This window comes from Monodon monoceros, unplaced genomic scaffold (genome assembly GCF_005190385.1).
Source record: "Monodon monoceros isolate NGI ecotype Baffin Bay Population unplaced genomic scaffold, NGI_Narwhal_1 Super_Scaffold_21, whole genome shotgun sequence".
Lineage (NCBI taxonomy): Eukaryota > Metazoa > Chordata > Mammalia > Artiodactyla > Monodontidae > Monodon > Monodon monoceros.
Genome location: NW_021703778.1, coordinates 86,249,985 through 86,276,632, shown reverse-complemented (window position 1 = coordinate 86,276,632; position 26,648 = coordinate 86,249,985).

Genomic DNA, 26,648 nt, shown 5'->3' with positions numbered 1-26,648 from the left:
CTTACTGTCAAGAAAGTAACACACATGCAGTTAAATTTAATTATACAGGTTATAGAATATATGTTAAAGATTTTTTACGTAAAAGGCAGTGTGGTCCATTTTAGAAACAAGTTTAGAGTTACCTTAAACTTCATCTTTTCTCTACTTATGAATATATTGTAATGGTGTAAAACCATTTGGAATTAACGTCTAAATTGGGGAGGTTCATGTATGTGGTAGAAATGTGAACCAATACCTACTGTGCATCAAAGATCATCTAGGCAGTGAAGATTAAATGGTATCTCAGTTTAGTTAAGAACTATAAACTCTTGGATGGCAACAAACTTCACTGGGGGAATTCCTTAGCTCTCCAGCATACTGAGCCTTACCTAAGAGAATTCTGTTCTACTCAGTTATTTCTTGAGAAGATGAAAAACATCTGGTTCATGACCAACTATTCCATCAAATGCTCTGGGTATAGAATTCCAGTTACAGGTGGCAAAGAGATGGGCCTGTATCAGAGATTAGTAAACCTAGAAAACAAGATAGAAGGAGTAGATTAAAAAAAAAAAAAAGATTGGTGATGATGTGGAATAGGCAGTGACTGAATTGGTAGTCCCTAGTGGCTTGTTAGGGTACTACTAGGCTGTAAAGACAAGTTCACTTAAAAGCAAGATCATCTTCCAACTGACAATTTCTCTTTATTCCTCACAAAGCTTTTGTTGAGAATCTTATCTATTGCCCAGCACTAAATTTTGGCTTGAACTTGTAACATGAAACTGAGTTGCCAAAAATAAAGATTGAAAGAGTAGCCAGGAAGTCAGAAGTAAGAAAAAGAGCAACAGAATAGTCACAGATTGAACAAGACCTGGGTTAAGTTTATTGCCCCACAGGTAATTATTCAGGGAGGCAGGATAGTTACAGGCATTATGAATGGGATGGAGACCATCTAATTTGATTGGCATTGAAAAGTGATCCTGAGACAGGGACTAGGCTGCAGGTCATTGTTTTGGAAAATGATTCCAAGATCTGAAGGGGAGGAGCAGGGAATATGGGACAAGGATGGAGATAATGAAGAGAGAGACAAGGAAGGGTAGCTATGCAGGCAACCAGAGCTCAATCTCCCTGGGAACCTTCAGTGTTAAAGGAAATAGGACCCACTGACCAATCCTGTTTTGAAGGACAAAAAGCTTCAAGTGCCAGATAAGCTCATTCCAATTAACCATGGTGTAATGAATGTCCTATCAACCATAAGTTAATTCACCATGGTTAAAAGTTGCTCAGTGCTTCCTGTAACAGCCATTTAAGATAAAGTACATCTTCTTTTCTTCTTCCTGAGAAGAGATGGAGTAGGTCTGTATTTACTTATATGTTTCTATTTTCGAATTGCTACCTTAACTTTCTGTTTGCATTCAGGAATAACAAGATTCCTCTTGTATGAAACATCACTGGAAAAGAAATAAACCCATATTTTGGCTTAATCTCTATACAAATATGATGCAATGTTTTGCAAAATTGTCCTGTAACCTGTTTAGATTAGAAAAGTACATTTTCAGTTGTGTTCAGTCATTTATCACAGCAAAACCTGGACTTTCAAGTGGCAACATTAAACAACTGTTACTCAGAATCTAAAGGCAGCTAAGCAACCTCCCTAAAATAAACATAGTGCTCTCAGTGAACTCTCATGATTCTTCCCCAGGTCCACTATATTCTTTGCCAAGGTCTAATAGTTTTCCTCTGAAAGCTTAACTATTTCCTCTAATGTCTACTTAATGGGTAGAAACTTTTAGAAAATGAAGTACCATGTAACAGTGTATGGGCCACCACCAGACTATTGTTGCCTACCCCAGTCCTTATATTCTTGGTAATCTTTCCATTGTCTAAGCCTAAGCATGACCCCCACTGCCTATTCACCTATTGTCCTCACATGGGGCTGTACTCAGGAGTTCATGGCCATCTATCCTCAGTTACTCATGCTGTCTGAGAAGACTCTTTACTAATTCCATTTCCCAAAGCACCTTCACGATTGACCCTCTGGAGAATGGGAGATTGAGCCATTTATGCACTGACTCATCGTCCACTGGTGAGAGTTATCCTTTATGGATTTAACTCCTATTTTCTCCTGGGCTGATACTGTGTTTTGGCTGAGTGACATTTCAGAGCTCCAAGGGAAGAAAAGCTTAGAGATGTGGCAGGCACTTGAACCAGGAAACCATAGTCAAGCATGAGAATTTTTCACCACAGTTACAAGTGCTATTATTGGCAGGCAAAGGGGGTATTTCCCAGGGTTCCAAAAGAATTTGCTACAAAAATAAATAAATCATCTACTTTGTGCCCTCTTTTACCACTCAAGCTAAAATGATATTGATAATCAGTTGTTGAGATACCATGTCCAGAGTTTTGCAGATTTCTCTGGTTACACAGCCTCTTAGAACAAAGATAGAATGAATCCTCAGCCACCTGGATCAGCTCCTCTTTGTTGCAGCTACTTGTGGACACGTGGGCCTTTCTTTAGCTCACCCAATCCCCTTACCTCAGGCATATACACTAGTGGGCCACTTGTCCCCACAAGCTGTGCTGGAACAGAGTACAAAGGGCTACATAAAGATTGACTTCCAGGATGATAGAGTAAGGACCTTAGTGAACTCTCGTACAAAAACCACAAAAATTACTGGCAAAACAACTAAAATCAACCATTTCAGAACTCTGGAAATTAATCAGAATCGGAGATTGAACTGCAAATTACCTATCCCAGAGAAACTAATGATCCTTGGTAAAATGGTGGGACTTAAAATTTTTTAATCTTTAAAAATTGTTTAAATTTGGGGTTATTTGCATTCCCTACACTAACAACTTCAGTGGTGCAGTAGCTGTAAAGGCCAATGGCCTCAAAGTTAATGGAGACAACTAATCTCTTTTGCAGCTGCTTTAAATACATCAACCCCAGAGCACAGGTAATATTTTGACCCAACTTGAAGCTCACTGGGAAATTTCTATGCCCAGGGTATTGTGTCTATTTGATTTCATCTCAGGGTGGAAAAATCCTCTAACCCTACGGCATTACCAAAAACAATATAATCAGCTGGCAATATCACACCTGCTTAAGACTGTGATTTTAGTTGCAGGAAATAACCGCCTAGCCAAGAATTCAAGAGGAAATTCTGGAAAACTAGATAGCCATAGGAGACATAGTAAAGCTCAGATATATTCCTCAGGATTTGAATGGTGTATGGTGCACGGTAAAAGAGAAGTTACTTCTGGCGGATCTTGAGACCCTGTGCAAGGAGAAAATAAAAGACTGAAGGTTGAAGACATACCTTATCACATAAATCCCCTTGCTAAATGGTAGAAAAAGTATAGGTAAGGCATTTAAGAAAATCTTCTTACCAGTTGTTGGATGACGGCTAAATTATACTGACCCAGGGGTGATCATTAGGAAACCAGATTTAAAATAAAACAAGAACTAAGTTCTGGTTCAAGAGGGCAATATAGCAAGATTCTGAACTCACTTCCTCCCATGGGTACACTGAATCTCCAGCTGCATATGGAACAATTCCTTCTGATAGAAAACCAAAAACTAGCTGAGTGACTCCTACACATCAGGAAACAACTCACATTGAAACAGGTAAGGGAGACCAAGAAACAATCTCACCATAAACCACACATCCAGTGCAGTGACCAATAATTGAAAGTCACAACTACTTCTTTTTTTAAATTATTTCTTTTTACCGGAAGTCACAACTTCTATCTTCTCCCTGAGGACTGAAGGTGTGAACTACACATCGGGCATCCAAATTTTAAGTCCTGCACCTGAAAGATGGGCCCCAAACAATATAGTTTGAAAGCCAATGAGGCTTGTGTTCACAAGCCCCACAAGGCTACAGTGAACTGAGAAACAGTTCTTAAAGGGCTCATAATGACTCGTGGTGGCTAACCTCCCCAGGGTATAGCACAGAGGCAGCAGACTGAAATGTGTCCAGTCTTTCCATGAAAGAGGCCTATTTGCTTCTCTTAAAAGCTTCAGTCTAAGGGGCAGACTTCTATTTAAACACACATCCAGGGGCCAGTGGAAATACTCTGCAAAGACCATGGAGGCCAGTGGATGCCATCTTTGTGATATCCCTCTGCCTCACTCCAGGTCACTGGTATCTGCCACAAAGAAGCTTGAATATATGTTTGATGTTGCAATTTTTGTGGCTGCCACCCAGGGGATGCCCTTTGATTGACTGATTCTGATGGACAGTGGGGCTTGTGTTCACAGGTTCAACAGGATGGTAGCAAAGAAAGAAACAGTACTTGATGGCTTATCCCCTCAGGGATAAGTGCAGAAAAAGCAGAGATAAACACCTATCTACCAGTCATCCCCTTAAGGAGGTATATTTGCATACCTCAAGCTGCTGCCTGAGGGTCTGACTTCCAATCAGCCTACATCTAGATGCAGACTGAGATCCTCCCTTTTAGGCACTAACAAGTTGTGACACACATGCAACATCAACACCACACCTTGAGCCACTAAGAACAAAGAAAGCTTCTTGAACTATCAAAAAACGCTGTGAGATCTAGGGCAGGGTTAAACAATAAGGTTTATCTCCTACAGAAGACTAGTCCTTCAAGACTGGGAGAGGTGGCTGTTTTGTCTAATGCAGAGAAAAAAAGTGATTCATAGAAAATGAAGAAACAGAGGAATATGTTCTAAACTAAAGAACAAGATTAAACCCCAGAAAAAGATCATCATGAAACACAGATAAGTGATTTACCTGATAAGAGAGTTCAAAATTACAGTCATAATGATGCTCACCAAGGGCAGGAGAACAATGCATGAACAAAGTGAGAATTTCAACAAAGAGGAAATATAAGAAAGTACCAAGTAGAAATCATAGAGCTGAAAAATACAATAATTGATTAGAAAAATACAATAAAGGGGTTCAGAAGAAGACTAGATGAAGCAGAAGAAAGGATAGCAAAGTTGAAATGCATGGAATGCATCTATCAGAGGAGCAAAAATAAAAAAGAATGAAAAGGAGTGAAGAAAGCTTAAGGGAATTAGGACAACACCAAGATGACCAATACTTGGCACAAAAACAGACGTATGGATCAATGGAAAAGAGACAGCCCAGAAATAAATCCACATACTTACAGTCAATTAATCTTTGACACAGGAGGCAAGAATATACAATGCAGAAAAGACAGCTTCTTCAGCAAGTGGTTTTGGGAATATTGGACAGCTGCATGTAAATCAATGAAGTTAGAACACACCCTCACACCACGCACAAAAATAAACTCAAAGTAGCTTAAATAATTAAATATAAGACATGACACCATAAAACTCCCAGAAGAGAACATCGGCAAAGTATTCTCTGACATAAATCATACTAATGTTTTCTTAGGTCAGTCTCCCAAGGAAATAGAAATAAAAGAAGAAATAAGCAAATGGGACCTAATCAAACTTACAAGCTTTGGTATATCAATGGAAACCATAAACAAAACAAAAAGATAAGCTACAGAATGGGAGAAAATATTTGCAAATTATGTGACTGAAAAGGGCTTAATTTCCAAAATATACAAACAGCTCATACAACTCAATTACAGAAACAAACCCAATTGAAAAATGGGCAGAAGCCCTAAATAGACATTTCTCCAAAGAAGACATACAGATGGCCAACAAGCACATGAAAAGATGCTTAATATCACTAATTATTAGAGAAATGCAAATCAAAACTACAATGAGGTACAACCTCACACTGGTTAGAATGGCCATCATTAAAAAGTCTACAAACAACAAATGCTGGAGAGGGTGTGGAGGAAAGGGAACCCTTCTACACTGTTGGTGGGAATGTAAATTGGTGCAGCCACTGTAGAAAACAGTATGGAGGTTCTTCAAAAAACTAAAAATAGGTTGCCATATGAACCAGCAATCCCACTCCTGGGCATATATAGAGACAAAACTATAATTCAAAAAGATATATGCATCCCTATGTTCATAACAGCACTATTCACAATAGCCAAGACATGAAAACAACTTAAATGTCCATTAGCAGATGAATGAATAAAGAAGATGTGGTACATATATACAATGGAGTACTTCTCAAATAATGCTGTTTGCAGCAATATGGATGGACCTAGAGATTATCATACTAAGTGAAGTAAGTCAGAAAGAGAAAAACAGATACCATATGATATCACTTTTTTTTTTTTTTTTGCATTACGCGGGCCTCTCACTGTTGTGGCCTCTCCCATTGCGGAGCACAGGCACAGGCTCTGGACGCGCAGGCTCAACGGTCACGGCTCATGGGCCCAGCCGCTCCACATTCTTTTTCATATTCTTTTCCATTACGGTTTATCACAGGATATTGAATATAGTTCCCTGTGCTATACAATAAGATCTTGTTGTTTATCCATTCTATATATAATAGTTTGCATCTGCTAATCCCAAACTCCCAATCCATCCCTCCCTCACCCTCCCACCTTGACAGCCACAAGTCTTTTCTATCTGTCTGTGAGTCAGTTTTATAGATAAGTTCATTTGTGTCATAGTTTAGATTCCACATATAAGTGATATCATATGGGGGCTTCCCTGGTGGTGCAGTGGTTGACAGTCCACCTGCCAATGCAGGGGATACGGGCTCGTGCCCCAGTCCAGGATGATCCCACATGCCGCAGAGCAGCTAGGCCTGTGAGCCATGGCCGCTGAGCCTGTGCATCCGGAGCCTGTGCTCCGCAATGGGAGAGGCCACAACAGTGAGAGGCCCGCGTACCGCAAAAAAATAAAATAAAATAAAGGAAGAGGAGGAAAAACTTAGAAACTTATTATCTGAGGCCAGCATTACCCTTATATCAAAACCAGATAAAGACATTACAAGAAAAGAAAATTATAGGCCAATATCTCTGATGAAGAGAGATGCAAAAATCCTAAACAAAATATTAGTGAAATAATTTAACAGTACATTAAAAAGATTATACATTATGATCAAGTGGATTTTTCCCAGACATGCAAGGATGGTTCAACATCTGCAAAGCAATAAATGCAGTATACTGCATTAACAAAATAAAGGATTAACATCATTTGAAACATCTTAAGAGATGCACAAAAAAGCATTTGACAAAATGCAAATTAATTTATGATAAAAACACTCCACAACATGGGTATAAAGGGAAACTACCTCAACATGATAAAAGCCATATACAACAAGCCCAGAGCTAACATCATACTCAAAATTGAAAAAGTGAAAGATTTTCCTCTGAGATCAGGAACAAGACAAGAATGCCCACTCACTTCACTTATACACAATATGGTACTAAAAGTTCTAGCCAAAGGAATTAGGCAAGTAAAAGAAATAAAAGGCATCCAAGTCAGAAAGTCTTTATTTGCAGATGACCTGATATTATGTATAGAAAACCCTAAAGACTCCACCAAAAAGCAGTTAGAACTTATCAAGAAATTTAGCAATGTTGAAAGATGAAAAATTAGTATAAAAAAATCAGTTGTGTTTTGGTACACTAATACCAAACTGTCACAAAGAGGTACTAAGAAAATAATACCATTTACAGTTGCATCAAAAAGAATAAAATACCTAGGAATAAATTTAACCAAGGAGGTGAAAGATATTTACACTGAAACTATTAGACACTGATGAAAGAAACTGAAGACACAAATAAATGGTTAGATATTCTGTGATCATGAATTGGAAGAATTAATACTGTTAAAATGCCCATATTTTCCAAAGCCATGTACAGATTCAATGTAATCCCTATCAAAATTCCAATGGTAATTTTCAAAGAAATAAAAAAACAATTCTAAAATTGTATGGAACCACAAAAGACCCTGAATACCCAAAGCAATCTTGAAAAGAAAGGACAATTTGGAGGCACAATGATTCCTGATTTCAAACTATATTATAAACTTAGAGTACCCAAAACAGTACAGTATGGGCATAAAAGCAGATACATAGATTGACTGAACAGAATAGAGAACTCAGAAATAAACCAATGCATGTATGGTCAATTAACTCATGTCAAAGGAGCTAAGAATATACAATGGGAAAAGATAGTCTCTTCAAAAAATGGTGTTGGAAAAACTGGACAACTACATGCAAAAGAATGAAGCTGGACAACTATTTTATATAACACAAAAATCAATTCACAATGGATTAAATATTTGAATGTAAGGTATTAAACCACAAAACACCCAGGAGAAAATGCAGGCAATAAGCTCCTTAATATTGGTCTTGACAATGATCTTTTAAAAGTCTGACACCAAAAGCAAAGTCACAAAAGCAAAAATAAACAAGTGGAACTACATCAAACTAAAAAGCTTCTGCACAGCAAAGCAAACCATTAAAAAAATGAAAAGGAAACATACAGGATAGGAGAAAATATTTTCAAATCATATATCTGATAAGGGATTAATATCCAAAATCTATAAGGAACTCATAAAACTCAAAAGCAACAAACCAATCCAATTACAAAATGGGCAGGGAAGCCAAATAGACATCTTTCCAAAGATGACATACAAAGGGCCAGCAGATACATGAAAAGATGCTTAATAGCACTAATCATCAGGGAAATACAAATCCAAACCACAATGAGATATCACCTCATGCCCATTAGAATGGCTTTCATCAAAAAGACAAGAGAAAATAAATGCTGGAGAGAATATGGAGGAAAGGGAACTCATACACTGTTGGTAGGAATGTAAATCAGTGCAGTCACTATGGAAAACAGTATGGTGGTTCCACAAAATATTAAAAATAAAACTACCATATGATCCAGCATACCCAATTTTGGGTATTTATCTGAAGGAAATGAAAACACTAACTTGAAAAATACCTGCACCTCTATGCTCATTGCAGCATTATTTATGATAGCCAAGACATGGAAATACCTAAGTGTCCGTCAATGGATGAATAAAGAAAATATGGTTGTATATACATATATAATGAAATATTATTCTGCCTTAAGAAAGAAGAAAATTCTGCCATTTGCAACAACATGGATGGACCTTGAGGGAATTATACTCAGCAAAATAAATCAAAGAAAGACAAATACTGTTTGATCTCATACATGTGGAATCAAAAATAAAAATCAAACTCATACTGGGAAGAGATCTGTAAGTGCCAGAAGGGTGGGGGTGAGGGAACTGGGTGTAGGTGTTCAAAAGGCACATTTCCCACTACAAGATAAGTAAGTCCTGGTGATATAAAGTAAAGCATGATGATTGTAATTAATAATACTACTGTGCATTTTAAAGTTGCTAAGAGTAGATCTTAAAAGTTCTCATCACACAAAAAAAATTGTAACTAGGTGTGGTGACTAATGTTGACTAGGCTTATTGTGGTGGTCATTAGCAATATATATATAATGTAGTACACCTGAAACTAATGTTTTATGTCAATGATATGTCTAAAAAATAAAATGTTAAGCATGGAATAAAAATAAAAATTAAAAGAAGAAAAGAAAAAATAAAGCTAGTAAAGAACTCAGTGGCTACACACTGTGAAGTACAAAATCTACAAAATTATTCCAAAAACTCTCTAAACAAATAAGCAGCAACAAGAAAAACAATCAAACCCTTAGAATGGAGGAGGGATCTGATATGAGATATATTACAACACATCATCTAAAATATTAATATTTCAACAAAATTGTGACATGCACACAACAGGTAATTGTGCCATATACACAGCAGAGTAAAAAAAGCAGCCAGGAGAAAATGCTGTTAAATGAGCTCAGGTTTTAGATTTAGTAGACAAAGGCATTAAATTGGCTATTTAAATAAGTTTAAGACTAAAGTAAACTAAGGCTAAAGAATTAAAAGAAAATATGACAAAAATGTCTTACCAAGTAGAGGACATCAATGAGACAGAAATTATTTTTAAAATAAAATGTATATTTAAAAAGCATAATAACTAAAATGAAAACTTCACTGTGAGGGTTCTATAACAGATTTGACCTAGAAGAAAGAAGCAATAACTTGAAGATGGGTCAATCTGAGGATCACAGGAGAAAAGTGGAAGGAAAATTAACAGACCCTAAGAGATGTATGGGACACAATCAAATATACAACATATGCAAATGAAAGTCCCAAATGAGATGGGAAAGAGAAGGAGACATAAAAATATTTTAAGAAATAATGACTATAAACTTATTAATATACATACCTAAAAAGCTCAGTCAACCCCCTTGAAAATACCCAAAGATTGCCATACCTAGACTCGTAGTCAAACTGACAAAAGTCAAAGACAAAGGTAATCTTAAATGTAAATGGATTAAATGCTCCAACCAAAAGACACAGACTGGCTGAATGGATACAAAAACAAGACCAGTATAGATGCTGTCTACAGGAGACCCACTTCAGACCTAGGGACACATAAAGACTGAAAGTGAGCGGATAGAAAAAGATATTCCATGCAAATGGAAATCAAAAGAAAGCTGAAGTAGCAATTCTCATATCAGACAAAATAGACTTTAAAATAAAGACTATTACAAGAGACAAAGAAGGCCACTACATGATGATCAACGGATCAATCCAAGAAGAAGATATAACAAGTGTAAATATATATGCACCCAACATAGGAGCACCTCAACACATAAGGCAAATGCTAACAGCCATAAAAGGGGAAAGCGACGGTAACACAATCATATTAGGGGATTTCAACACCCCACTTTCACCCATGGACAGATCATCCAAAATGAAAATAAAGAAGGAAACACAAGCTTTAAATGATACATTAAACAAGATGGACTTAATTGATATTTATAGGACATTCCATCCAAAAACAACAGAATACACGTTTTTCTCAAGTGCTCATGGAACATTCTCCAGGATAGATCATATCTTGGGTCACAAATCAAGCCTTGGTAAATTTAAGAAAACTGAAATCGGATCAAGTATCTATTCTGACCACAACGCTATGAGACTAGATATCAATTACAGGAAAAAATCTGTAAAAATTACAAACACATGGACGATAAATAATACACTACTTAACAACTGAGAGATCGCTGAAGAAATCAGAGGAAATCAAAAAATACCTAGAAACAAATGACAATGAAAAACGACGATGCAGAAAAAGCAATTCTAACAGGGAAGTTGATAGCAATACAATCCTACCTCAAGAAACAAGAAAAATCTCAAATAAACAACCTAACCTTACACCTAAAGCAATTAGAGAAAGAAGGATAAGAACAAAAAAAAACAACCCAAAGTTAGAAGAAGGAAAGAAATCATAAAAATAAGAAATAAATGAAAAAGAAATGAAGGAAACAACAGCAAAGATCAATAAAACTAAAAGTTGGTTCTTTGAGAAGATAAACAAAATTGATAAACCATTAGCCAGACTCATCCAGAAAAAAAGGGAGAAGACTTAGTAGAATTAGAAATGAAAAAGGAGAAGGAACAACTGACACTGAGGAAATACAAAGGACCATGAGAGATTACTACAAGCAACTCTGTGCCAATAAAATGGACAACCTGGAAGAAATGGACAAATTCTTAGAAACGCACAACCTTCTGAGACTGAACCAGGAAAAATAGAAAATATAAACAGACCAACCACAAGCACTGAAAATGAAACTGTGATTAATAATCTTCCAATGGGCTTCCCTGGTGGTGCTGTGGTTAAGAATCTGCCTGTCAGTGCAGGGACAAAGGTTTGAGGCCTGGTCTGGGAAGATCCCCCCTCCTGCGGAGCAACTAAGCCGATGCGCCACAACTACTGATTCTGTGCTCTAGAGCCCACAAGCCACAACTACTGAAGCCAGTGCGCCTAGAGCCCATGCTCTGCAACAAGAGAAGCCACCGCAATGAGAAGCCCACGCACCATAATGAAGACTAGCTCCCACTCACTGCAACTAGAGAAGGCCTACACACAGCAATGAACACCCAATGCAGCCAAAAATAAATAAAATAAATAAATTTATAAAAAAAAAACGCCTTCCAACAAACAAAAGTCCAGGACCAGATGGCTTCACAGGCGAAATCTATCAAATATTTAGAGAGAGTTAACATCTATCCTTTAAAACTTTTCCAAAATATAGCAGAGGGAGAAACACTCCCAAACTTATTCTACGAAGCCAACATCACCCTGATACCAAAACCAGACAAAGATGTCACAAATAAAGAAAACTACAGACTAATATCACTGATGAACATAGATGCAAAAATCCTCAACAAAATACTAGCAAACAGGATCCAACAGCACATTAAAAGGATCATACACCATGATCAAGTGGGGCTTATCCCAGGAATGCAAGGATTCTTCAATATATGGAAATCAATCAATGTGATACAGCATATTAACAAATTCCAGAAGAAAAACCATATGATCGTCTCAATAGATGCAGAAAAGCTTTTGACAATTTCAACACCCAGTTATGATAAAAACTCTCCAGAAAGTGTGCATACAGGGAAGCTACCTCAATATAATAAAGGCCATATATGACAAACCCACAGCCAACATCATTCTCAATGGTGAAAAACTGAAACCATTTCCACTAAGATCAGGAAAAAGACAAAGTTGTGCATTCTCACCACTATTATTCAACATAGTTTTCAAAATTTTAGCCACAGCAATCAGAGGAGAAAAAGAAATAAAAGGAATCCAAATTGGAAAAGAAGAAATAAAATTGTCACTGTTTGTAGACAACATGATATCATACATAGAGAATCCCAAAGATGCTACCAGAAAAATACTAGAGCTAATCAATGAATTTGGTTAAGTAACAGGATATAAAATTAATGCACAGAAGTCTCTTGCATTCCTATACACTAATGATGAAAAACCTGAAAGATAAATGAAGGAAACACTTCTATTTACCACTGCAACATAAAGAATAAGATACCAACGAATAAACCTACCTAAGGAGACAAAAGACCTGTATGCAGAAAACTATAAGACACTGATGAAAGAAATTAAAGATGATACAACCAGATGGAGAGATATACCATGTTCTTGGATTGGAGGAACCAACATTATGAAAATGACTACACTACCCAAAGCAATCTAGAGATTCAATGCAATCCCTATCAAACTACCAATGGCATTTTTCACAGAACTACAACAAAATATTTCACAATTTGTATGGAAACACAGAAGATCCTGAATAGCCAAAGCAATCCTGAGAAAGAAAAATGGAGCTGGAGGAATCAGGCTCCCTGACTTCAGATTATACTACAAAGTTACAGTAATCCAGACAGTCTGGTGCTGGCACAAAAACAGAAATATAGATCAATTGAACAGGATAGAAAGCCCAGAGATAAACCCACGCACATACGAACACCTTATCTTTGATGAAAGAGGCAAGAATATTCAGTGGAGAAAATACAGCCTCTTCAATAAGTGGTGCTGGGAAACTGGACAACTACATGTAAAAGAATGAAATTAGAACACTCCCTAACACCATACACAAAAATAAACTCAAAATGGATTAAAGACCTAAATGTAAGGCCAGACACTATAAAAGTCTTAGAGGAAAACATAGATGGAACACTCTATGACATAAATCACAGCAAGATCCTTTTTGACCCACCTCCTAGAGAAAAGGAAATAAAAACAAAAAGAGACACACGGGACCTAATGAAACTTAAAAGTTTTTGCACAGCAAAGGAAACCATAAACAAGACGAAAAGACAACCCTCAAAATGGGAGAAAATATTTGCAAATGAAGCAACTGACAAAAGATTAATCTCCAAAATTTACAAGCAGCTCATGCAACTCAGTATCAAAAAAACAAACAGGGGGTGTTGAGGAAGATGGCAGAAGAGTAAGAGGCAGAGATCACCTTCCTCCACACAGATACATCAGAAATACATCTACACGTGGAACTGCTCCTATAGAACAACCATTGAATGCTGGCAGAAGACCTCAGACCTCCCAAAAGGCAAGAAACTCCCCACGTACCTGGGTAGGGCAAACGGAAAAACAGAGACAAAAGAATAGGGACGGGACCTGCACCAGTGGGAGGAAGCTGTGAAGGAGGAAAGGTTTCCACACATGTGGAAGCCCCTTCGCGGGCAGAGACTGCTGGTGGCAGAGGGGGGAAGCTTCGGAGCCGCGGAGGAGAGCGCAGCAACAGGGGTGCAGAGGGCAAAGCGGAGAGATTCCCACACAGAGGATTGGTGCCGACCAGCACTCACCAGTCCGAAAGCCTTGTCTGCTCACCCACCGCGGTAGGCAGGGGCTGGGAGCTGAGGCTCGGGCTTTGGAGCTTAGATGCCAGGGAGAGGACTGGGGTTGGCAGCGTGAACACAGACTGAAGGGGTTAGTGCACCACGGCTAACCGGAAGGGAGTCGGGGAAAAAGTCTGAAGCTGCCAAAGAGACAAGAGACTTTTTCTTCCCTCTGTTTCCTGCTGCACGAGGAGAGGGGATTAAGAGCGCTGCTTAAAGGAGCTCCAGAGACGGGCACGAGCTGCGGCTAACAGCGCAGACCCCAGAGACGGGCATGAGACGCTAAGGCTGCTGCTGCCACCACCAAGAAGCCTGTATGCAAGAACAGGTCACTCTCCACAACTCCCCTCCCAGGAGCCTGTGCAGCCGCCACTGCCAGTGTCCCATGATCCAGGCACAACTTCCCTGGGAGAACGCACAGCGCGCCTCAGGCTGGTGCAACGTCACTCCAGCCTCTGCCGCCGCAGGCTCACGCCGCATCCACATCCCTCCTTCCCCCCAGCCTGAGTGAGCCAGAGACACCGAATCAGCTGCTCCTTTAACCCCGTCCTGTCTGAGTGAAGAATAGACGCCCTCAGGTGACCTACACGCAGAGGCAGGGCCAAATACAAACCTGAGCCCTGGGACATGTGCGAACAAAGAAGAGAAAGGGAAATTTCTCCCAGCAGCCTCAGGAGCAGTGGATTAAATCTCCACAATCAACTTGATGTACCCTGCATCTGTGGAATACCCGAATAGACAACGAAACATCCCAAATTGAGGACGTGGACTTTGAGAGCAAGATATATTATTTTTTCCCCTTTTCCTCTTTTTGTGAGTGTGTATGTGTATGCTTCTGTGTGAGATTTTGTCTGTATAGCTTTGCTTTCACCATTTGTCCTAGGGTTCTGTCCGTCCGTTTTCTGTTTTGTTTTATTTTGTTTTACTCTTTAAAAAAACTTTTTTCTTAATAATAATTTTTTATTTTTTAATAACTTTTATTTTACCCTCTTTCCTTCCTCCCTTCCTTCCTTCCTTCCACCCTCCCTCCCTCCCTCTCTCTCTCTCTCTCTCTCTCTCTCTTTCTTTCTTTCTCCCCTTTTATTGTGAGCCGTGTGGCTGAAAGGCTCTTGGTGCTCCAGCCAGGAGTCAGTGCTGTGCCTCTGAGGTGAGGGAGCCAACTTCAGGACGTTGGTCCACCAGAGACCTCCCAGCTCCATGTAATATAAAATGGCGAAAATCTCCCAGAGATCTCCATCTCAACACCAAGACACAGCTTCACTCAACGACCAGCAAGCTACAGTGCTGGACACCCTATGCCAAACAACTAGCAAGAAAGGAACACAGCCCCACCCATTAGCAGAGAGGCTGCCTAAAATCATAATAAGCCCACAGAAACCCCCATACACAACAACAGACGTGGACCTGCCCATCAGAAAGACAAGATCCAGCCTCATCCATCAGAACACAGGCACTAGTGCCCTCTACCAGGAAGCCTATGCAACCCACCAAACCAACTTTAGCCACTGGGGACAGACACCAAAACAATGGGAACTACGAACCTGCAGCCTGCAAAAAGGAGACCCCAAACACAGTAAGATAAGCAAAATGAGAAGACAGAGAAACACACAGCAGATGAAGGAGCAAGGTGAAAACCCACCAGGCCTAACAAATGAAGAGGAAATAGGCAGTCTACCTGAAAAAGAATTCAGAACAATGATAGTAAAGATGATCCAAACTCTTGGAAGTAGAAGAGCGAAAATGCAAGAAACATATAACAAGGACCTAGAAGAACTAAAGAGGAAACAAGCAATGATGAACAACACAATAAATGAAATTAAAAATACTCTAGAAGTGACAAATAGAATAACTGAGGCAGAAGAACAGATAAGTGACGTAGAAGATAAAATAGTGGAAATAACTACTGCACAGCAGAATGAAGAAAAAAAGAATGAAAAGAACTGAGGACAGTCTCAGAGACCTCTGGGACAACATTAAATGCACCAACATTCGAATTATAGGGGTCCCAGAGGAAGAAGAGAAAAAGAAAGGGACTGAGAAAATATTTGAGGAGATTATAGTTGAAAACTTCCCTAATATGGGAAAGGAAATAGTTAATCAAGTCCAGGAAGCACAGAGAGTGCCATACAGGATAAATCCAAGGAGAAACACACCAAACACATATTAACCAAACTATCAAAAATTAAATACAAAAAAAAAAATTAAAAGTAGCAAGGGAAAAACAACAAATAACACACAAGGGAATCCCTATAAGGTTAACAGCTGATCTTTCAGCAGAAATGCTGCAAGCCAGAAGGGACTGGCAGGACATATTTAAAGAGACAAAAAGAAAAACCTACAAACAAGATTACCCAGCAAGCATCTCATTCAGATTTGATGGAGAAATTAAAACCTTTATAGACAAGCAAAAGCTGAGAGAGTTCAGCACCACGAAACCAGCTTTACAACAAATGCTAAAGGAACTTCACTAGGCAATAAACACAAGAGAAGGAAAAGACCTACGATAACAAACCCAAAACAATTAAGAAAATGGGAATAGGAACATACATATCAATAATTACCTTAAATGTAAATGGATTAAATGCTCCCACCAAAAGACACAGACTGGCTGAATGGATACAAAAACAAGACCAATATAGATACTGTCTGTCTACAAGAGACCCACTTCAGACCTAGGGACACACACAGATTGAAAGTGGGATGGAAAAAGATATTCCATGCAAATGGAAATCAAAAGAAAGCTGGAGTAGCAATTCTCATATCAGACAAAATAGACTTTAAAATAAAGACTATTACAAGAGATAAAGCAGGACACTACATAATGATCAAGGGATCGATCCAAGAAGAAGATATAACAATTGTAAATATTTATGCACCCAACATAGGAGCACCTCAATACATAAGGCAAATACTCACAGCCATAAAAGGGGAAATCGACAGTAACACAATCATAGTACGGGACTTCAACACCCCACTTTCACCAAAGGACAGATCATCCAAAATGAAAATAAATAACGAAACACAAGCTTTAAATGATACATTAAACAAGATGGACTTAATTGATATTTATAGGATATTCCATCCAAAAACAACAGAATACACATTTTTCTCAAGTGCTCATGGAACATTCTCCAGGATAGATCATATCTTGGGTCACAAATCAAGCCTTGATAAATTAAGAAAATTGAAATTGTATCACGTATCTTTTCTAACCACAATGCTATGAGACTAGATATCAATTACAGGAAAAGATCTGTAAAAAATATGAACACATGGAGGCTAAACAATACACTACTTAATAACGAAGTGATCACTGAAGAAATCAAAGAGGAAATCAAAAACTACCTAGAAACAAATGGCAATGGAGACACAACGACCCAAAACCTATGGGATGCAGCAAAAGCAGTTCTAAGAGGCAAGTTTATAGCAATACAATCCTACCTTAGGAAACAGGAAACATCTCAAATAAACAACCTAACCTTGCACCTAAAGCAGTTAGAGAAAGAAGAACAGAAAAACCCCAAAGTTAGCAGAAGGAAAGAAAGCATAAAGATCAGATCAGAAATAAATCAAAAGGAAATGATGGAAATGATAGCAAAGATGAGTAAAACTAAAAGCTGGTTCTTTGAAAAGATAAAGAAAATTGATAAACCATTAGCCAGACTCATCAAGAAAAAAGGGGAGAAGACTCAAATCAATAGAATTAGAAATGAAAATGGAGATGTAACAACTGACACTACAGAAATACAAAGGATCATGAGAGATTACTACAAGCAACTGTATGCCAATAAAATGGACAACCTGGAAGAAATAGACAAATTCTTAGAAATGCACAACATGCCGAGACTGAACCAGGAAGAAATAGAAAATATAAACAGACCAACCACAAGCACTGAAATTGAAACTGTGATTTAAAATCTTCCAAAAAACAAAAGCCCAGGACCAGATGGCTTCACAGGCGAATTCTATCAAACAGTTAGAGAAGAGCTAACACCTATCCTTCTCAAACTCTTCCAAAATATAGCAGAGGGAGGAACACTCCCAAACTCATTCTATGAAGCCAACATCACCCTGATACCAAAACCAGACAAAGATGTCCCAAAGAAAGAAAACTACAGGCCAATATCACTGATGAATATAGATGCAAAAATCCTCAACAAAATACTAGCAAACAGAATCCAACAGCACATTAAAAGGATCATCCACCATGATCAAGTGGGGTTTATTCCAGGAATGCAAGGATTCTTCAATATACACAAATCAATCAACGTGATACACCATATTAACAAATTGAAGGAGAAAAACCATATGATCATCTCAATAGATGCAGAGAAAGCTTTCGACAAAATTCAACACCCATTTATGATAAAAACCCTGCCGAAAGTAGGCATAGAGGGGACTTTCCTCACCATAATAAAGGCCATATATGACAAACCCACAGCCAACATCATCCTCAATGGTGAAATACTGAAAACATTTCTACTAAGATCAGGAACAAGACAAGGTTGCCCACTCTCACCACTCTTATTCAACATAGTTTTGGAAGTTTTAGCCACAGCAATCAGAGAAGAAAAAGAAATAAAAGGAATCCAAATCAGAAAAGAAGAAGTAAAATTGCCACTGTTTGCAGATAACATGATACTCTACATAGAGAATCCTAAAGATGCCACCAGAAGACTACTAGAGCTAATCAATGAATTTGGTAAAGTAGCAGGATACAAAATTAATGCACGCAAATTTCTGGCATTCCTGTACACTAATGATGAAAAATCTGAAAGTGAAATTAAGAAAACACTCCCATTTACCATTGCAACAAAAGAATAAAATATCTAGGAATAAACCTACCTAAGGAGACAAAAGACCTGTATGCAGAAAATTATAAGACACTGATGAAAGAAATTAAGGATGATACAAATAGATGGAGAGATATACCATGTTCTTGGAGTGGAAGAACCAACATTATGAAAATGACTATACTACCCAAAGCAATCTAGAGATTCAATGCAATCCCTATCAAACTACCAATGGCATTTTTCACAGAACTACAACAAAAAATTTCACAATTTGTATGGAAACACAAAAGACCCCAAATAGAAAAATGGAGCTGGAGGAATCAGGATCCCTGACTTCAGACTATACTACAAAGCTACAGTAATCAAGAGAGTATGGTACTGGCACAAAAACAGAAATATAGATCAATGAAACAGGATAGAAAGCCCAGAGATAAACCCACGCACATATGGTCACCTTATCTTTGATAAAGGAGGCAAGATTATACAGTGGAGAAAAAACAGCCTCTTCAATAAGTAGTGCTGGGAAAACTGGACAGGTTCATGTAAATGTATGAGATTAGAACATTCCCTAACACCATACACAAAAATAAGCTGAAAATGGATTAAATACCTAAATATAAAGGCAGAAACTATCAAACTCTTAGAGGAAAACATAGACAGAACACGCTATGATATAAATCACAGTAAGATCCTTTTGATACACCTCCTAGAAAAATGGAAATAAAAACAAAAATAAACAAATGGGACCTAATGAAACTTAAAAGCTTTTGCACAGCAAAGGAAATCATAAACAAGACCAAAAGAAAACCCCCAGAATGGGAGAAAATATTTGCAAATGAAGCAACTGGCAAAGGATTAATCTCCAAAATTTACAAGCAGCTCATGCAGCTCAATAACAAAAAAACAGACAACCCAATCCAAAAATGGTCAGCAGACCTAAATAGACACTTCTCCAAAGAAGATATACAGATTGCCAGCAAACACATGAAAGAATCTTCAACATCATTAATCATTAGAGAAATGCAAATCAAAACTACAACGAGATATCTCACACCTGTCTGAATGGTCATCATCAAAAAATCTGGAAACAATAAATGCTGGAGAGGGTGTGGAGAAAAGGGAACCCTCTTGCACTGTTGGTGGGAATGTAAATTGATACAGCCACTATGGAGAACAGTATGGAGGTTCCTTAAAAAACTACAAATAGAACTACCATACGACACAGCAATCCCACTACTGGGCATATACCCTGAGCAAACCATAATTCAAAAAGAGTCATGTACCAATATGTTCATTGCAGCTCTATTTACAATAGCCAGGACATGGAAGCAACCTAAGTGTCCATCAACAGATGAATGGATAAAGAAGATGTGGCACATATATACAATGCAATATTACTCAGCCATAAAAAGAAACGAAATTGAGTTATTTGTAGTGAGGTGGATGGATCTAGAGTCTGTCATACAGAGTGAAGTAAGTCAGAGAGAGAAAAACAAATACCGTATGCTAACACATGTATATGGAATCTAAGAAAAAAAAAGTCATTAAGAACCTAGAGGTATGATGAGAATAAAGACACCGACCTACTAGAGAATGGACGTGAGGATATGCGGAGGGGGAACGGTAAGCTGTGACAAAGTGAGAGAGTGGCATGGACATATATACACTACCAAATGTAAAATAGATATCTAGTGGGAAGCAGCCTCATAGCAGAGGGAGATCAGCTCGGTGGTTTGTGACCACCTAGAGGGGTGGGATAGGGAGTGTGGGAGGGAGGGAGACGCAAGAGGGAAGAGATATGGGAACAAATGTATATGTATAACTGATTCACTTTGTTATAAAGCAGAAACTAACACACCATTGTAAAGCAATTATATTCCAATAAAGATGTTTAAAAAAAAAACCCAATCCAGAAATGGGCAGAATACTTAAATAGACATTACTCCAGAGTAGATTACCAAAGATTGCCAACAAACACATGAAAGGATGCTCAACATCACTAATTATTAGAGAAATGCAAGTCAAAGTACTATGAGTTATCACCTCACAGCAGTCAGAATGGCCATCATCAAAATAGCTACAAACAATAAAGTGCTGGAGAGGGTGTGGAGAAAAGGGAACCCTCTTGCACTGTTGGTGGGAATGTAAATTGATACAGCCACTATGGAGAACAGTATAGAGGTTCCTTAAAAATCTAAAAATAGAACTACCATACGAGCCAGCAATCCCACTACTGGGCATATACCCTGAGAAAACCATAATTCGAAAAGAGTCATGTACCACAATGTTCATTGCAGCTGTATTTACATTAGCCAGGACACGGAAGCAACCTAAGTATCCATCAATAGATGAATGCATCAAGAAGATGTGGCACATATATACCATGGAATATTTCTCAGCTATAAAAAGAAACAAAACTGAGTTATTCGTAGTTAGGGGGATGCACTTAGAGTCTGTCATACAGCGTGAAGTAAATCAGAAAAACAAAGACAGTATGCTAACACATATATATGGAATCTAAAAAAAAAAAGGTTCTGAAGAACCTAGGGGCAGGACAGGAATAAAGACGCAGATGTAGAGAATGGACTTGAGAACGGGGGGGTGGGAAGGGTACGCTGGGACGAAGTGAGAGAGTGGCATGGACTTATAAACACTACTAAATGTAAAATAGATAGCTAGTGGGAAGCAGCCACATAGCACAGGGTGATCAGCTCAGTGCTTTGTGACCACCTAGAGGGGTGGGATAGGGAGGGTGGGAGGGAGTCGCAAGAGGGAGGAGATATGGGGATGTATGTGTACGTATATCTGATTCACTTTGTTTTACAGCAGCAACTAACATAACAATGTAAAGCAATTATACTCCAATAAAGATGTTTAAAAAAAGCAAACAATTAAAAGAATGTGTAGAGTAGTATGTGGCAAAGAGATGTCTTTAGTCACCATTAGATTTAACCTTATAGTTCCAGTGGTCTGAGGTACCTTAGGCACATCCACCTTGGGCTGGCATGTGAGAAGTACCTGTTAGAACTGAATCCCCTGAAATAAGTTCAACCTGAATATTACCCCCAAAAGAATAAGATACTGTATTGCAGGGGCAAGAAGAGGAGAATTTGTGTGTTGATTTGTATGAATCCTAATTTTCTGTTGGTTAATCCAGTCTATACAGGTGACATAGACAATGGCTCAAATGCTGAACCAGTATTCAAGTTGCATATACCTAATTTGGATGAGTTTAATATAAACTTCTCTAAACCTTAGAGATCTAGGTAATCCAAAATATGGTGTCATATAACGTCAAAATGCATCTTTAAATTAACTTGTTTATCTGTTCACTATTTTATGATGCCTGCCGATCAGACATATAAGGAAAAACCTCTTATTGCAAGATAACCAAAGGTAATTTATGCATTTAGTGCCAGTGTGAGTTAAATTTTCACATAAAGAAACACTTTTGCAGCCCAATTAGCATACAACTCCTCCCTCTCCGACTAAAAAAGTCTCTTCCACTGTTAACAGACTTAGTTTTCTTAATATATTATTTCCTCTGCTACCGTAATAGCTACTGATCAGTGGCCAAGATGTGACATGGAAAGAGCTCAAAGATGAGCTTCAGCAAGCCAAGGAGAAGCACCAAGACCATAAATGGAAGCACTCCTTAGGTTACCTGGCTTGGCTATTAACATAAGAGATTTTCTATTGGGCTTACTTTGAGTTAGCACAGAGCTTTGAGACTGTATTCAGGACAAACTCAACCATTCAGAATTTTATGGCCTCCTCCTAGCTGTTTCCTTCTTCAGGTCTATTCATACTCTTCTATTAGACTCTGACTTGGTAGGTTCCCAACCCATTTTGTAATTAACTGTGGTACAGATCACATTAGGTCTTCATGTGCTGCCAAGACTAGTTGGAGCCACATAAAATTAGAGAATATAGCTTCCAAGACGTATTCCAAGGGTTCATATTAAATAACTCCAGACTATGGTGCCTAAGCAGAGAAAAATATCCTCAGCCTTAGCAGAAATGAGTTTTGTTTTGTGTTGTTTTGTTTTTTGGTGTGAAAATGTCAAACAGAAGGGGCAAAATTGTTTGGCAGGATTTGCTTTGCCTTTAGAACTAAATACCGTCAGTCTTTTCCCTTCTCAGAATTACCATTTCTACAAGGAAACTAAATAAAGTACTTCCCAAATACAGAAGAAAAAACATTTGAGGAATGTTATAAGGCAGTAAAAATGAATGAATGATAGATGCAAGCAAAAGTACACAAATTATTCTTAACAACGTCAAGTGAGAAAAAGTCCTAGAAAACTACACCATGTCAATTTTAGCAAGTACAGAAACAAGCAAAGCTAGATGTATTAAGGCTTACAGGTGATAGTTATTTAAAACAAATTATTCAGAGAATGGTTATCAGGTACAATGTGAGGATGGAAGTAGAGGCATGGGTAGGAATGAAAAACAGAAATATGAAAAATTTGAAATTTGGTTTGGATGTTGGGTTCATTGGTTTGTTATATAACATATATGGAAGAACATACCAAGTGTATCAAATTTTACATGGAATGAAAAACTACTAGGCTTTTTTCCTGTTGTTCAATAGGTCAACTTTAGCTCTTTGAAAAAAAGCCAGTTTTATCATTATCAATCCTTTCCATATATAATGGCACCTTATCCTGGGGAAGCTAGATTTCTATAGCCAAGTTAATGACTCTACTTCATCCCATCAAAGTCATCTGTTAGTGAATTCTAAAATCTTAGCAACACAGAAACATGTAGCCTTCTGTATACATGTCAGCGTGACTTATGGGGTTTTTAATCATCTGCTTGAAGTTTGTCTAAAGTAGGGGAATGCCTCAGCTGAATGGAGAATTTTCTTCTACCTTCAGTTCCAGCAAAAGGGCTCCTCAGAAAGAAGGGAAAGGCTGGGTCTCAACCCCGCTGCCCAAGAGGACATATTTTCACCTGATCTCATGTTACAGAGAAATTTGAACACTGTTTGACTCTCCTGCATATCTGCCACCAGAAAGTACTTCAAAAGGTAATGTTAGTAAGAGCTACACATATTCCCTCACTCTCCACAGCTCACATTTGATTGGATGTGTACTTCTTCTCTTAAGCTATTGATGTTGGATCTCATCTGGATATCCAAGCCTTGGTAGTATCAAATCAAAAAATATTAGCCAACTGGTTAACAGATTAACCAATATTAATCTGTTGGTTTGTAAAATTTAACACTTGCTGGACTCAATACTAATAGAACCTAGCCAATATGATGACTATTTTATTCTAGGCAAAAGACATCATATTAATTATCTCATTAATCTTAAGAAGCATAGAAACTAGGTACTACTAGTTTGGCAGAAGAGAAAATTGAGGAACAAAGGTTAACTTAAGCTATATAACCTGCTGAAAAACATGGACCTAGAATTTCAACTCTGACTATCTTATTCTTAACCACCATATTCCACTGCTTCCAAAGGTTAGCCAATGATCATGCCAGTATTAATGGATTACTGCTGTCTGTAAGGGGGTCTCATGGTGTCAAATCAACTGGGCCGCTGTCTTCTTTTAAGTCTTCTAACCTCTCTGAGGACTGAGCCAGACAAGTCAAAGAATCAAGGACAAACATTCTATCTTAACCTTTCATTCAAAAGCACTGTCTAATGATAGCGCTGGCAGGGGCCACTAGCACTGACCACGTGTTTTTCAAGTCCACATGTCCATAATATGAAGTGTCTATGAAGACTAGAAGACTTGGTAGAGCTATTCTTATTTAAAAACCTGAAGGGAAGGATAATCTATAGTTTGGGACACTTCAATATAGAGAGCCATACTTTGGAGTTGCTTTTTCTTTCTTTCTTTTCTTTTTTGTTGGCCATGCCACGTGGCTTGTGGAATCTTAGTTCCCCAACCAGGGATAGAACCCGTGCCCCCTGCAGTGGAAGCATGGAGTCCTAGCCACTGGACTGCCAGGGAACTCCCAAGAGTGCCATACTTTGAAGTCAGCAGGATATCAACAAGACCCACTGTCTAACAAATAGCCTCTAAAAGCACCTTCATGATGGAGAGATTGTTGTGTATGAAGATAACATAGCCAGGACGTATAGAGGAAAGTGACAGGATCTTAGGCAATAAAGATCAGGCTATTGATCTTGAACTACTGAATGTAGTGATCTTTGTCCAGATATTTAGTTTAGACTCCACAAAAACAAACCCAAGTTTGTCTAAGATCTCAATAAGTTAGTGATGGATTAAGCCCAATGTAAATTAGGATGGAGTTGAATATTCCCAAAACAAGAGACAGACAGTTTTTTTCTATTACCTGAGCCACACTGGGTATATGATGGGAGTCCTTGCTGTTTGCTACAGACAAATTTTAGAATGTGGTAATAGCATTACAGAACAGGAAAGGCTTTGACCCAGTCCCAGAGTGCTGTATGGCCCAAACCTTATCAGGACAAGTCCTTGAACTCTCATAACTTTTATTTTTTAGTGGATTTGAGTGGCACTAATTTGGAAAGCCATGTCAAGTTAGAACAAACTTTCCAATTCTAATTCTTCTCCTTGAAGGCTCTACTCAATAATTCAGCACCCACTGAGCCACTACACCAGAAAGTGATACATTACCATCTATTGACTGGGACAACTGACTGGGCTAGGGATCAGCAATTTCCAGCAACGTTCCACTGTGACTTCTATTCTAGTTCTGGAGGAGGCAATCTTCTCATGAGTGACTTAGTCTCTTTTTGAAGACCTCACCCTAGAGACTCTCCTCCTTTACTAAGGGTATGGGCAAGAGAAAGAAAGAGAGGAGAAGTAGAATAAGCTTGGTGGGATGGTTAAAGGACAGCCCTACTGATGAGAACAGGAAAATAATGGCATACCTAGAAGCAGGGTGTAAATAAAAGGCAGAAAGGTGAGTGGTGGAAGTCAGGTTACTATTATCAGGTACTCTTTTTAAAACTACTGTCTAAAAAGATGCTATTGATGGTTTTAAAGCACGGGAATGAATGTTCAGCATTCAAGCCTTTTTTCAGCCATGTTCCAAGACCTCCTCCCTCTATTTTGTGTCCTCCCAAGACACACTGAGGCTCTGAAATTTGTGATTATTCCAGTGTGGCCAATGCATTCTTTGATACCATCCCTACCATCCAATCCTAGTTCTCATGACCTTCTAGGGTAATGTATTTCCCTTCAACCTCGTGACAGCCATGTGAGCTGGAACAAGAGCTCCTGATTGTTTTATTACTAAAAAGGCTGCAAAATGCCCCCAGATTCTGATACACTTTTCTACTGGATATCTCCCTAGACAGAAGGGAGAAACTCTACATTGAATGGTTTTGAAGGATAGACCTACTGCTTCTAGGAGAACGGGTCATCTTCCTCCCTGTGAGAGAATTTACATTCCTTAATGTCCTCTTATCCTCCTACTTAGAGCACACTACCTGTGTCACATGGCCCCAAACAAGTGGCAAAGGAGCTCTTTATAAAGAGAATAAGGTGTTCCACAGAAGCCTAATGACAAGTACAAGGCCTTAGCCCATGGCACTTATTCTGAGGGAAAACCTCCAGGTGAAGGACCTAGCTCCTGTCTCTATAGTGGACCCAGTAATATCTGCTGTACCTGAAGGGAATATTGCTGATCACAGTCCCAGAAATAGACCTGATCAACCTTCATTCCCTCCCCTCATTTCAGTCTTCTGCCATTTGTG